The following is a 12,270-nucleotide window of genomic DNA, read 5'->3' as shown; positions in this document are numbered from 1 at the left end:
AGACCATAAAGATCCCATTAAATCTCCTTCTACCATTCATGAGCTCTGAAGATTATTCTTCCTCTGAAGAGGATGAAAATGTAACTGGAGAGCAAGTTGCTCAATATCTAGGAGCCATCATGAAGCTGAATGCCAAATTGTTTGGTAATGAGATTTGGGAAGGTGAACCTCCCTTGCTCATTAGTGAACTAGATACATGGGTTCAGCAAATCTTACCTCAAAAGAGACAAGATCCTGGAAAATTTTTAATACCATGTACCATAGGCACCATGACCTTTGAAAAGGCTCTATGTGACCTGGGGTCAGGCATAAATCTTATGCCACTCTATGTAATGGAGAAGCTGGGAATCATTGAGGCACAGCCTGCCATATTCTCACTACAAATGGCAGACAAGTCAGTAAGACAAGCTTATGGATTAGTAGAGGACGTGTTAGTAAAGGTTGAAGGCCTTTACATCCCTGATGATTTCATAATCTTAGACACTAGGAAGGAGGAGGATGAATGCATCATCCTTGGAAGACCTTTCCTAGCCACAACAGGAGTTATGATAGATGTTAACAGAGGAGAATTAGTTCTTCAATTGAATGGGGACTACCTTGTGTTTAAAACCCAAGGGTGTTCTTCTGTATACATGGAGAGGAAGCATGAAAAGCTTCTCTCAGTGCAGAGTCAAACAAAGCCCCCACAATCAAACTCTGAGTTTGGTGTTGGGAGGCCATAGCCAAATTCTAAGTTTGGTGTTGAATCCCCACATCCAAACTCTAAGTTTGGTGTTGGGAGTCTACAACATTAACCTGATCACCTGTGAGGCTCCATGAGAGCCCACTGTCAAGCTATTGACATTAAAGAAGCGCTTATTGGGAGGAAACCTAATTTTTATTTATCTAATTTTATTTTTCTTTTATTGTTCTTTTATGTTTTATTAGGTTCATGATCATGTGGAGTCACAAAATAAATACTAAAATTAAAAACAGAATCAAAAACAACAGAAGAAAAAGCACACCTTGGAGGAAGGGCTTACTGGCGTTTAAACGCTAGTAAGGAGCATCTGGCTGGCATTCAACGCCAGAACAGAGCATGGATCTGGCGTTGAATTCCAGAAACAAGCAGCATCCTGGCATTTAAACGCCAGGAATACACCCTGAGGAAAGCTGGCGTTGAACGCCAGCAACAAGCATGGAACTGGCGTTCAACGCCAGAAACATGCTGCAAATGGGCGTTGAACGCCCAAAATAAGCATCAATCTGGCATTGAACGCCAGGATTGCATGCAGAGGGCGTTTTACACGCCTCATTGGTGCAGGGATGATAATCCTTGACACCTCAGGATCTGTGGACCCCACAGGATCATCTCAGGATCTGTGGACCCCACAGGATCCCCACCTACCTCAACTCACCTTCTCTCCTCTTCACACAATCCAATAACACTCTTTCCCAAAAACCCTTCACCAGTCACCTCAATCTCTCTTCCCCATCACCTCTTCACCACTTACATCCACCCACTCTTCTCCATAAACCCCACCTACCTTCAAAATTCAAAATCCCTTTTTCCACCCAACCCACCTAATGTGGCCGACCCTTAACCCCTCTCCCTCCACTATGTAAACCCCTCCATTCTTCTTCATTTTCACACAACATAACCTTCTCTTCTCCTCCTTGGCCGAAACACAACCTTCTCTTCCTCTCCTCCATATCTTCTTCTTCTTCTTCATCTATTCTTTCTTCTTTTGCTCAAGGGCGAGCAATATTCTAAGTTTGGTGTGGTAAAAGCATAGCTTTTTTGTTTTTCCAAAACCATTGATGGCACCTAAGGCTGGAGAAACCTCTAGAAAAGGAAAAGGAAAGACAAAAGCTTCCACCTCCGAGTCATGGGAGATGGAGAGATTCATCTCCAAAGCCCATCAAGACCACTTCTATGAAGTTGTGGCCAAGAAGAAGGTGATCCCCGAGGTCCCTTTCAAACTCAAGAAAAATGAGTACCTGGAGATCCGACATGAGATCCAAAGAAGAGGTTGGGAAGTTCTGACCAACCCCATTCAACAAGTCGGAATCTTAATGGTTCAAGAGTTCTATGCCAATGCATGGATCACTAGGAACCATGATTAAAGTATGAACCCGAACCCAAAGAATTACCTTACAATGGTTCGGGGGAAATACTTAGATTTTAGTCCAGAAAATGTGAGGTTGGCATTCAACTTGCCCATGATGCAAGGAGATGCACGCCCCTACACTAGAAGGGTCAACTTTGATCAAAGGTTGGACCAAGTCCTTATGGACATATGTGTGGAAGGAGCTCAATGGAAAAGAGACTCCAAAGGCAAGCCGGTTCAATTAAGAAGACTGGACCTCAAGCCTGTGGCTAGAGGATGGTTGGAGTTCATCCAACGCTCCATCATTCCCACTAGCAACCGATCCGAAGTTACTGTGGATCGGGCCATCATGATTCATAGCATCATGAATGGAGAGGAAGTAGAAGTTCATGAAGTCATCTCCCTTGAATTCTACAAAATAGCCGAAAAGTCCTCCACCATGGGAAGGGTAGCTTTTCCTCATCTTATTTGCCATCTATGTTACTCAGCTGGAGTTATCATAGAAGGAGACATCCCTATTGAGGAGGATAAGCCCATCACTAAGAAGAGGATGGAGCAAACAAGAGAGCCCACTCATGGATCCCAAGAGACGCATGAGGAAGCTCATCACCAAGAAATCCCAAAAATGCCTCAAGGGATGCACTTTCCTTCCAACAATTATTGGGAACAACTCAACACTTCTCTAGAAGACTTGAGTTACAATGTGGATCAATTAAGGGTGGAACATCAAGAGCACTCTATCATTCTCCATGAAATTAGAGAAGATCAAAGAGCAATGAGGGAGGAGCAACAAAGGCAAGGAAGAGACATAGAAGAGCTCAAGGATATCATTGGTTCTTCAAGAAGAAAGCGCCACCATCACTGAGGTGGACTCATTCCTTGTTCTTATTTCTCTGTTTTTCGGTTTTTATGCTTAATATTTATTTATGTTTGTGTCTTTCCTACATGATCATTAGTATTTAGTAACTATGTCTTAAGGCTATGAATAATTCCATGAATCCTTCACCTCTCTTAAATGAAAAATGTTCCTAATTCAAAAGAATAAGAAGTACATGAGTTTCAAATTTATTCTTGAAATTAGTTTAATTATATTGATGTGGTGACAATACTTTTTGTTTTCTGAATGAATGCTTGAACAGTGCATATTTTTGATCTTGTTGTTTATGAATGTTAAAATTGTTGGCTCTTGAAAGAATGATGAACAAAGAGAAATATTATTGATAATCTAAAAAATCATGAAATTGATTCTTGAAGCAAGAAAAAGCAGTGAAAAAGCAAAAGCTTGCGAAAAAAAGTGGCGAAAAAAATATAAAAGAAAAAGAAAAAGCAAGCAGAAAAAGCCAATAGCCCCTTAAAACCAAAAGGCAAGGGTAAAAAGGATCCAAGGCTTTGAGCATCAATGGATAGGAGGGCCCAAGGAAATAAAATCCAGGCCTAAGCGGCTAAATCAAGCTGTCCCTAACCATGTGCTTGTGGCATGCAGGTCTAAGTGAAAAGCTTGAGACTGAGTGGTTAAAGTCGTGATCCAAAGCAAAAAGACTGTGCTTAAGAACTCTGGACACCTCTAATTGGGGACTTTAGCAAAGCTGAGTCACAATCTGAAAAGGTTCGCGCAGTTCTGTGTCTGTGGCATTTATGTATCCGGTGGTAATACTGGAAGACAAAGTGCTTAGGGCCAGTGCCAAGACTCATAAAAGTAGCTGTGTTCAAGAATCAACATACTTAACTAGGAAAATCAATAACACTATCTGAAATTCTAAGTTCCTATAGATGCCAATCATTCTGAACTTCAATGGATAAAGTGAGATGCCAAAACTGTTCAGAAGCAAAAAGTTACAAGTCCCGCTCATATAATTAAGAACTAATATTCACTGATATTTTGAGATTTATAGTATATTCTCTTCTTTTTATCCTATTTGATTTTCAGTTGCTTGGGGACAAGCAACAATTTAAGTTTGGTGTTGTGATGAGCGTATAATTTATACGCTTTTTGGCATTATTTTTAGGTAGTTTTTAGTAGGATCTAGCTACTTTTAGGGATGTTTTCATTAGTTTTTATGCTAAATTCACATTTCTGGACTTTACTATGAGTTTGTGTGTTTTTCTATGATTTCAGGTATTTTCTGGCTGAAATTGAGGGACCTGAGCAAAACTTTGATAAGAAGGCTGACAAAGGACTGCTGATGCTATTGGATTCTGACCTTCCTGTACTCGAAATGAATTTTCTGGAGCTACAAAACTCCAAATGGTGCGCTCTCAACGACGTTAGAAAGTAGACATCCAGAGCTTTCCAGCAATCTATAATAGTTCATACTTTATTCGAGATTAGATGACGCAAACTGGTGCTCAATGCCAGTTCCATTATGCATTCTGGAGTCAAACCCCAGAAACACGTCACGAACCAGAGTTGAACGCCAAAAACACGTTACAACTTGCCGTTCAACTCCAAGAGAAGATTCTGCACGTGTAAAGCTCAAGCTCAGCCCAAGCACACACCAAGTGGGCCCCAGAAGTGGATTTTTGTATCAATTACTTAATTCTGTAAACTCTAGTAGCTAGTTTAGTATAAATAGGTACATTTTACAACTGTATTAGACATCTTTGGATTATTTTTGGATTACCTTATGATCTTTTGATCACGTTCATGGGGGCTGGCCATTTGGCCATGCCTGGACCATCACTTATGTATTTTCAATGGTGGAGTTTCTGCACACCATAGATTGAGGGTGTGGAGCTCTGCTGTACCTCGAGTTTTAATGCAACTACTACTATTTTCTATTCAATTCAGTTTATTCCTGTTCTAAGATATTCGTTGCACTTTAACATGACGAATGTGATGATCCGTGACAATCATCATCATTCTTACCTATGAACGCGTGACTGACAACCACTTCCGTTCTACCTTAGACCGGGCACATATCTCTTGGATTTCTTAATCAGAATCTTCGTGGTATAAGCTAGAATTGATGGTGGAATTCATGAGAATCCAAAAAGTCTAAACCTTGTCTGTGATATTCTGAGTAGGATTCAGAGATTGAATGACTGTGACGAGCTCCAAACTCGCGATTGTTGGGCGTGATGACAAACGCAAAAGAATCAATGGATTCTATTCCGACATGATCGAGAACCGACAGATGATTAGTCGTGCTGTAACAGAGCATTTGGACCATTTTCACTGAGAGGATGGGATGTAGCCATTGACCGTTCTATGTATTTATTATTATTATTCGAAAACTCCATAACCATTTATTATCCGCCTAATTGAGATTTACAAGATGACCATAGCTTGCTTCATACCAACAATCTCCGTGGGATAGACCCTTACTCACGTAAGGTTTATTACCCTGGACGACCCAGTGCACTTGTTGGTTAGTTGTGCGAAGTTGTGAAGAAAGTGCTGAGTTAGTAGATGCACATACCAAGTTGAATGCCATTGTTAGAGATCACAATTTCGTGCACTAGCTTCGTATGTTTGCAATTGTCCATCTGCGGTGATGAACGGATTATGCATTTTGTGCAAAATTTGTAATGCAAGCACGGAATCTTAGATTCTACTGTTGTAATTTAGAAACTGCGAAACTAGTGTTTTATTTGTCGCATTTTATCAAAGAAGATTAAATTTATTATGTGAAGAAGTTTTAGTATTTTGGAAATGGATAATAATTAAGGTGAATTAAAAGTGGAGTTGTTTTGTTGAGCTATAATATAGAATCCTTGAGACTTGAATGTTTCATGAAGTGTTCATAGATATTTTGGGATCAGTACTTATGGTGATAGTTCTGTATGTGAACATGTTTAATCAGGTTGCCAGTGCATTGTAGGTAATATTTTTTATTGGTGGTCTGTTCAACTTCTTAACTTCAATCTATATGTGCAGGCTCTATGCTTTTTTAGCTTTTATACATGGATATTATATTTTTTACATAGTTTTTGCCTGTGTTAATTTGCTGCTGATATTTTAATAATTTTCTTGATATGTGTTCGTCTAAGCTTCTCAGTTCCTGTTTTGTATGACAAGTTCCAGGACCAAATCAATGCTAAGCTGTACATGATAAATGGAATTATAGAAGGATTTCAAGCAATATTCCAAAATTGTCAAAGAAAAGAAGGTGCAGTAGGTAAGCAAGATTCCAAAACTATCAAAGAAAAGAAGGGGCATATAAATGAGTGCTTAACATATGATGTACTCTAAGTTTTTCTTTGGCTGGGATGTTTTTGCTATTTTAATTTATGGTTATTGAAAAGTGATAATCTATTTTTTGCTACTTAATTTTATTTTTTACTTCACTTTTTATCTTGTCAATGTTTTCCATTTCTCCATTTTAAACATAAGTAGTTAAAAATCCAAGGTAGCCCTGTGATCCTGCTCTGAAAAAGATGCAAGCTCTCTTTCATAAGTACGTGTCCATCCTCGAACTTTTCCCCAACTTAGCAATATAATGACAACACTAATCTTGTTGTGGTTGGCAGGTTGGAGCAAGGGGTTTATAATATCTCAAGGATGAGGGAGTCAGCAACAAATAGATAAAAAGTCTTCCGGATTCCAGTTCATTGGATGCTTGATGAGCGGATTGTTGTGTGGTCTAGAATTCCACAATAAGTTTTCGTTGTAAGTATAGCTTCTAGACCAACAAAGAATCCTCTCATACAAAAATTTGGTTGTCACTAAAACAAACCCCTAAAAATAATAACCGAAGTATTCAAACCCCGGGTCGTCTCTCAAGGAATTGCAGAGAAGTGTTCTTGTTATTGGTTATGAGTTGTATATTTTGGGGTTTTGAATAAGAGAACAGGAAAAGTAAATTGCAAAGGAAATCAAATGACAACAAGAGGCCTTGGCAAGGTTTGGTGGTTAAGGATCTCTATCCTTATCACTAACCACAACATGATAATTGTAAGGATCAATCCCATTAAATCATCCTCTAACTTAGTAAAGGAAATTCAATTAGTGAGAACTAGAGTTAATGGCTCCAATCATCAATTATTTAGACATTAGTAACTTAAGAGTTCCTAAGTTACCATCCCAAGCCAAAAACATAAAAGTCTAAATTAAAATCCTCCCAAGCATTTTATCAAACACTAGGAAGGTATAAAATAAAAACATAGAAAATTAATGAGAGAATATTAAATCTAAACAACCAATTGCAACATCAATGAAAACAAATGAAGGAAAGAGCATTAAACATAAAATACCTCAACTTGCATTAATAAGAAAATTGAATCTAACATGGGAAATTCATAAACCAAATTGGGGAAATAAACAACTTAATAAGAGAAATAAATAAACCAAAGTACTAGAACAATTAAAATAGAAGAAACCTAGATTGAAGTAAGGTAGAATTCTGAAATTGAGAAGAAATAAAGCTAAAAACCCTAAAACCTAGAGAGAGGAGAAAGGTAGGAAACTACATCTCAAACCTAAAATTATGTGAATGATTGTATGATTCCCATTCTGCCCCCTGTGATTTCTGATACGTACAGCACGTGGCTCCGTCACGCATACGCGTCGCCCACGCATACTCGTCGCTTGTCTGCCGCACTATCCACGCGTACGCATCACCTAAAAGCAAGGAAACTATGACAAATTTTATGTCATTTTGAAGTCCCAGATGTTAGCTTTCCAACACAACTAAAACCACCTCATTTGGACCTCTGTAGCTCAAGTTATGGTCAATTAAGTACAAAGAGGTCAGGCTTGACAGCTCAACAATTCCTTCAATTTCTTGTATTCCTTCCACTTTTGCATGCTTCCTTTCCATCCTTTAAGCCATTTCTTCCCTATAAACTCTGAAATCACTTAACACACATATCAAGGCATCGAATGATAATAAGAGAGGATTAAACATAGCAAATTTAAGGTCAAAGAAGCATGTTTTCAATCATAGCACAAAATTAGGAAGGAAAGTGTAAAACATGTGAATTCTGTGAATAAATGTGAGAATAGTGGATAAAATCCACTCAATTAAGCACAAGTGGTGCCATGAAATAGTGGTGCATCAAATCTCCCCACACTTAATGGCTATAAGAGTGAAGGGGAATGGTAGAAAGTATGAGATGCAACCTATCTATATGAATGCAACTACATGCAAAATATTTCTATCCACTTAGTTAAAAGCAAACAAATCCTTCAAGAAGAAATATGAACTGGATCTCACTAATTCAAATCATAAAATAAGGTACAAGTAAACTTGCAAAAGAAGATAGCTCATGAAAGCCGAGAACAAGGAATCGAGCATCGAACCCTCACTAGAAGAATATACACTCTAATTACTCAAGTGTTTAAGGTTCGATTCTCTCAATTCTCTACTAACCTTGCTTTCTAAGACTTACTCTTCTTCTACCAATCAATAGAAATTTAATGCACAAATACACACATCAAGAGGTCTTTTAAGGGTTGTAATGGAGTTAGGGTCAAGGTATGATTGTATTTGGTCAAGTGGACTAAAATCTGAATCCTTGATTAACCTAAACTTACCACCTAACCTAAGACAATCCATGTAATTACAATACAAAATCTAACTGCCTATTAACTGTGTTTACCACATATTCATGCATCCCAAATGTAGTACAGTACATATGCATTGATATTTAACTTGGGGCATTTTGTCCCCTTTTTATTATTTGCTCTTTTTCTTTTCTTTTTCTTTTTTTCTTTCTTTTTTTTCTATTTTTCTTTTCTTTTATCTTTCTCAATGCATATGATTAAAGTATTGAATGCAAGAATATGTGCTTAACTATCTTTTTCACAAATTCAGCAAAAATATACAACATCCAATTCTCAAACCAAATATTCCCAACCCAATTTCTCCACACTTAAATCATGAGCACTCTCACTAGTCTATGCTAACCAAGAATTCAAATTAAGGACATTATTGTTTTACGCTTAGAGTTAATGATATGCTAAAGTGAAGAACAAATCGGTAAAATAGGCTCAACATTGGTTTGCAAAGGATAATGAAGGGTTAAGGCCATACAGGTATGTAAGATAAGTGAAACAAAGGCCTCAATCATATAAGTACATGCATACATCAAACAATGAAAATATAGAATCAAGCAAGACAAAGATAAAAAATTTAGAGAGAACAACACACACCAAAAATAGAATATTGGTTGATACAATGCAACCAATCAATTAGGCTCAAAATTTCAATGGTTTTGTGTGTTCGAGCTCTAAAACCATGTTCCAAATAAAAATCTTCAAACAAGTTTAACAAAAATTTTAATTCAAATTAGTGAATGCTCTAAAATAGTTTCTTGAAAAAGAAGATATCACTTCAACCATGTAGTGGCAAAGTATGCACAAGATCCAACAAACATGCAATCAAACATGCAAATGCAATAACTCATTAACAAAGAAAATTAAACATTGGTGTTGAGACAGGAAAGTAACTAACCCATGGAGATCAGTATCAACCTCCCCACACTTAAAGATTGCACCGTCCTCAGTGCATGCAAAGATGTGCAAGTGGACAGGGGTTGTGAACTACAAATGTTGCGCTTTCTTTAAAGGATGTGCATATGGACTTGTTTGTCTCCCTATTCAGAAGCTTTTCCGTGTCCCTACTTGGTGGCTGAAGAACGAAATTCTCGCGTGATTTAGAATTTCAAAAAGATATGATTGAAAACTATTTTGAAAAAGATGTGATTAAAAAGATATGATTCAAAAACAATTTAAAAAGATTTGATTTTTAAAATTAATGACTTGGCTAACAAGAAATTTAAAAGATATGATTCAGACATTAAACATTTCTCAACAGAAAAGGCAACATACTTGAAATGTTGAATCAAATCATTAATTTTTAGCAAGTATTTTTGAAAAATGGAAAGAAATTGATTTTGAAAATATATGATTGAAAAGATATGATTTGAAAAAAATTTGATTTTGAAAAATTATGAAAACTTTGAAAAAATTTGAATTAAAAACAAAATCTTCCGTCTTGTGCCATCCTGGCGTTAAACGCCCAGAATGGTATCCATTCTGGCGTTTAACGCCCAAAATGCTACCCTTTTGGGCGTTAAACGCCCAGCCAGGTACCCTGGCTGGCGTTTAAACGCCAGTTTTCCTTCTTCACTGGGCATTTTGAATGCCCAGCTTTTTCTGTATAATTCCTCTGCTGTATGTTCTGAATCTTCAATTCTCTGTATTATTGACTTGAAAAGACACAAATTAGAAAAAAAATTTTGAATTTTTAATGATGAGGAATAATCAAAATGCCACTAAGATCAAATAAACAATGCATGCAAGACACCAAACTTAGAAGTTTGTATACTATTGACACTAACAAATTGAGAATGCATATGAGAAACAACAAAACACACAAAATAAGAGAATTTAAAGATCAGAGCAAGGAAATCATCAAGAACATCTTGAAGATCAATGAAGAACATAATGCATGTAATTTTCAAAAATTAGAAGACTAAAAACATGCAATGGACACCAAACTTAAAATTAGACACTAGACTCAAACAAGAAACATAAAATATTTTTGGTTTTAAGATTTTATAATTTTTTTTGGATTTTTCAAAAATTGAGTGGAAAAGAAAATAAGGATATCAAAATTCTTAATAAGAATTTCCAGGAATCATGCAATGTTAGTCTAAAGCTTTAATCTAAAAAGATTAGACATGGCTAGCCAAGCTTCAGCAGGACATTACATTCAAGAGCTAAATTGATGAAAATCAATCAGCTTTGGTGATGATGAAAACATCATCTGAAACTCTAGAATTCATTCTTAAGAACTCTGAAGAAAAATACCTAATATAAGCAACAAGATGAACCGTCAGTTGTCCAAACTCAAACAATTCCCGGCAACGGCGCCAAAAACTTGGTGCACGAAATTGTGACCATCAATGGCGCCATCAACATGGTACGCTCAATTGCAATCTCAACTCTTTATCACAACTTCGCACAACTAACCAGCAAGTGCACTGGGTCGTCCAAGTAATAAACCTTACGCAAGTAAGGGTCGATCCCACGGAGATTCTTGGTATGAAGCAAGCTATGGTCATCTTGTAAATCTCAGTCTGGCGGATTCAAATGGTTATGGAGGATTGATAATTAAAAGATGAATAAAACATAAAATAAAGATAGAGATACTTATGTAATTCATTGGTGAGAATTTCAGATAAGCGTATGCAGATGCTTTGTTCCTTTCGTCTCTCTGCTTTCCTACTGTCTTCATCCAATCCTTCTTACTCCTTTCCATGGCAAGCTGTATGTTGGGCATCACCGTTGTTAATGGCTACAGTCCCGTCCTCTCAGTTAAAATGTTCAACGCGCTCTGTCACAGCACGGCTATTCATCTGTCGGTTCTCGATCATGTCGGAATAGAATCCAGTGATTCTTTTGCGTCTGTCACTAACGCCCCATAATCGCGAGTTTGAAGCTCGTCACAGTCATTCAATCCTTGAATCCTACTCAGAATACCACAAACAAGGTTTAGACCTTCCAAATTCTCAAGAATGCCACCATCAATTCTAGCTTATACCACGAAGATTCTGATTAAGGAATCCAGGAGATATCCACTCAATCTAAGGTAGAACGGAGGTGGTTGTCAGGCACACGTTCATAGGTGAGAATGATGATGATTGTCACGGATCATCACATTCATCAAGTTGAGGAACAAGTGATATCTTACAACAGGAATAAGCTTAATTGAATAGAAGAACAATAGTAATTGCATTAATACTCGAGGTATAGCAGAGCTCCACACCTTAATCTATGGTGTGTAGAAACTCCACCGTTGAAAATACATAAGAACAAGGTCCAGGCATGGCCGTGAGGCCAGCCCCCATGATCTAAGAACTAGTCGTCCAAAGATGATCCGAAGATCTAAAATGATCCAAAGATGAAAATACAATAGCAAAAGATCCTATTTATAGAGAACTAGTAGCTTAGGGTTTACAAAAAATGAGTAAATGACGTAAAAATCCACTTCCGGGCCCACTTGGTGTGTGTTTGGGCTGAGCATTGAAACATTTTCATGTAGAGACTTTTCTTGGAGTTAAACGCCAGCTTTTGTGCCAGTTTGGGCGTTTAACTCCCACTTCTGTGCCAGTTCCGGCGTTAAACGCCGGGCAGTCCTGAGCTGATTTGGAACGCCAGTTTGGGCCATCAAATCTCGGGCAAAGTATGAACTATTATATATTTCTGGAAAGCCCAGGATGTCTACTTTCCAAC

Source organism: Arachis hypogaea, chromosome 10, assembly GCF_003086295.3.
Source record: "Arachis hypogaea cultivar Tifrunner chromosome 10, arahy.Tifrunner.gnm2.J5K5, whole genome shotgun sequence".
NCBI classification, from domain to species: Eukaryota; Viridiplantae; Streptophyta; class Magnoliopsida; order Fabales; family Fabaceae; genus Arachis; species Arachis hypogaea.
Note: the sequence above shows the minus strand (reverse complement) of the source record.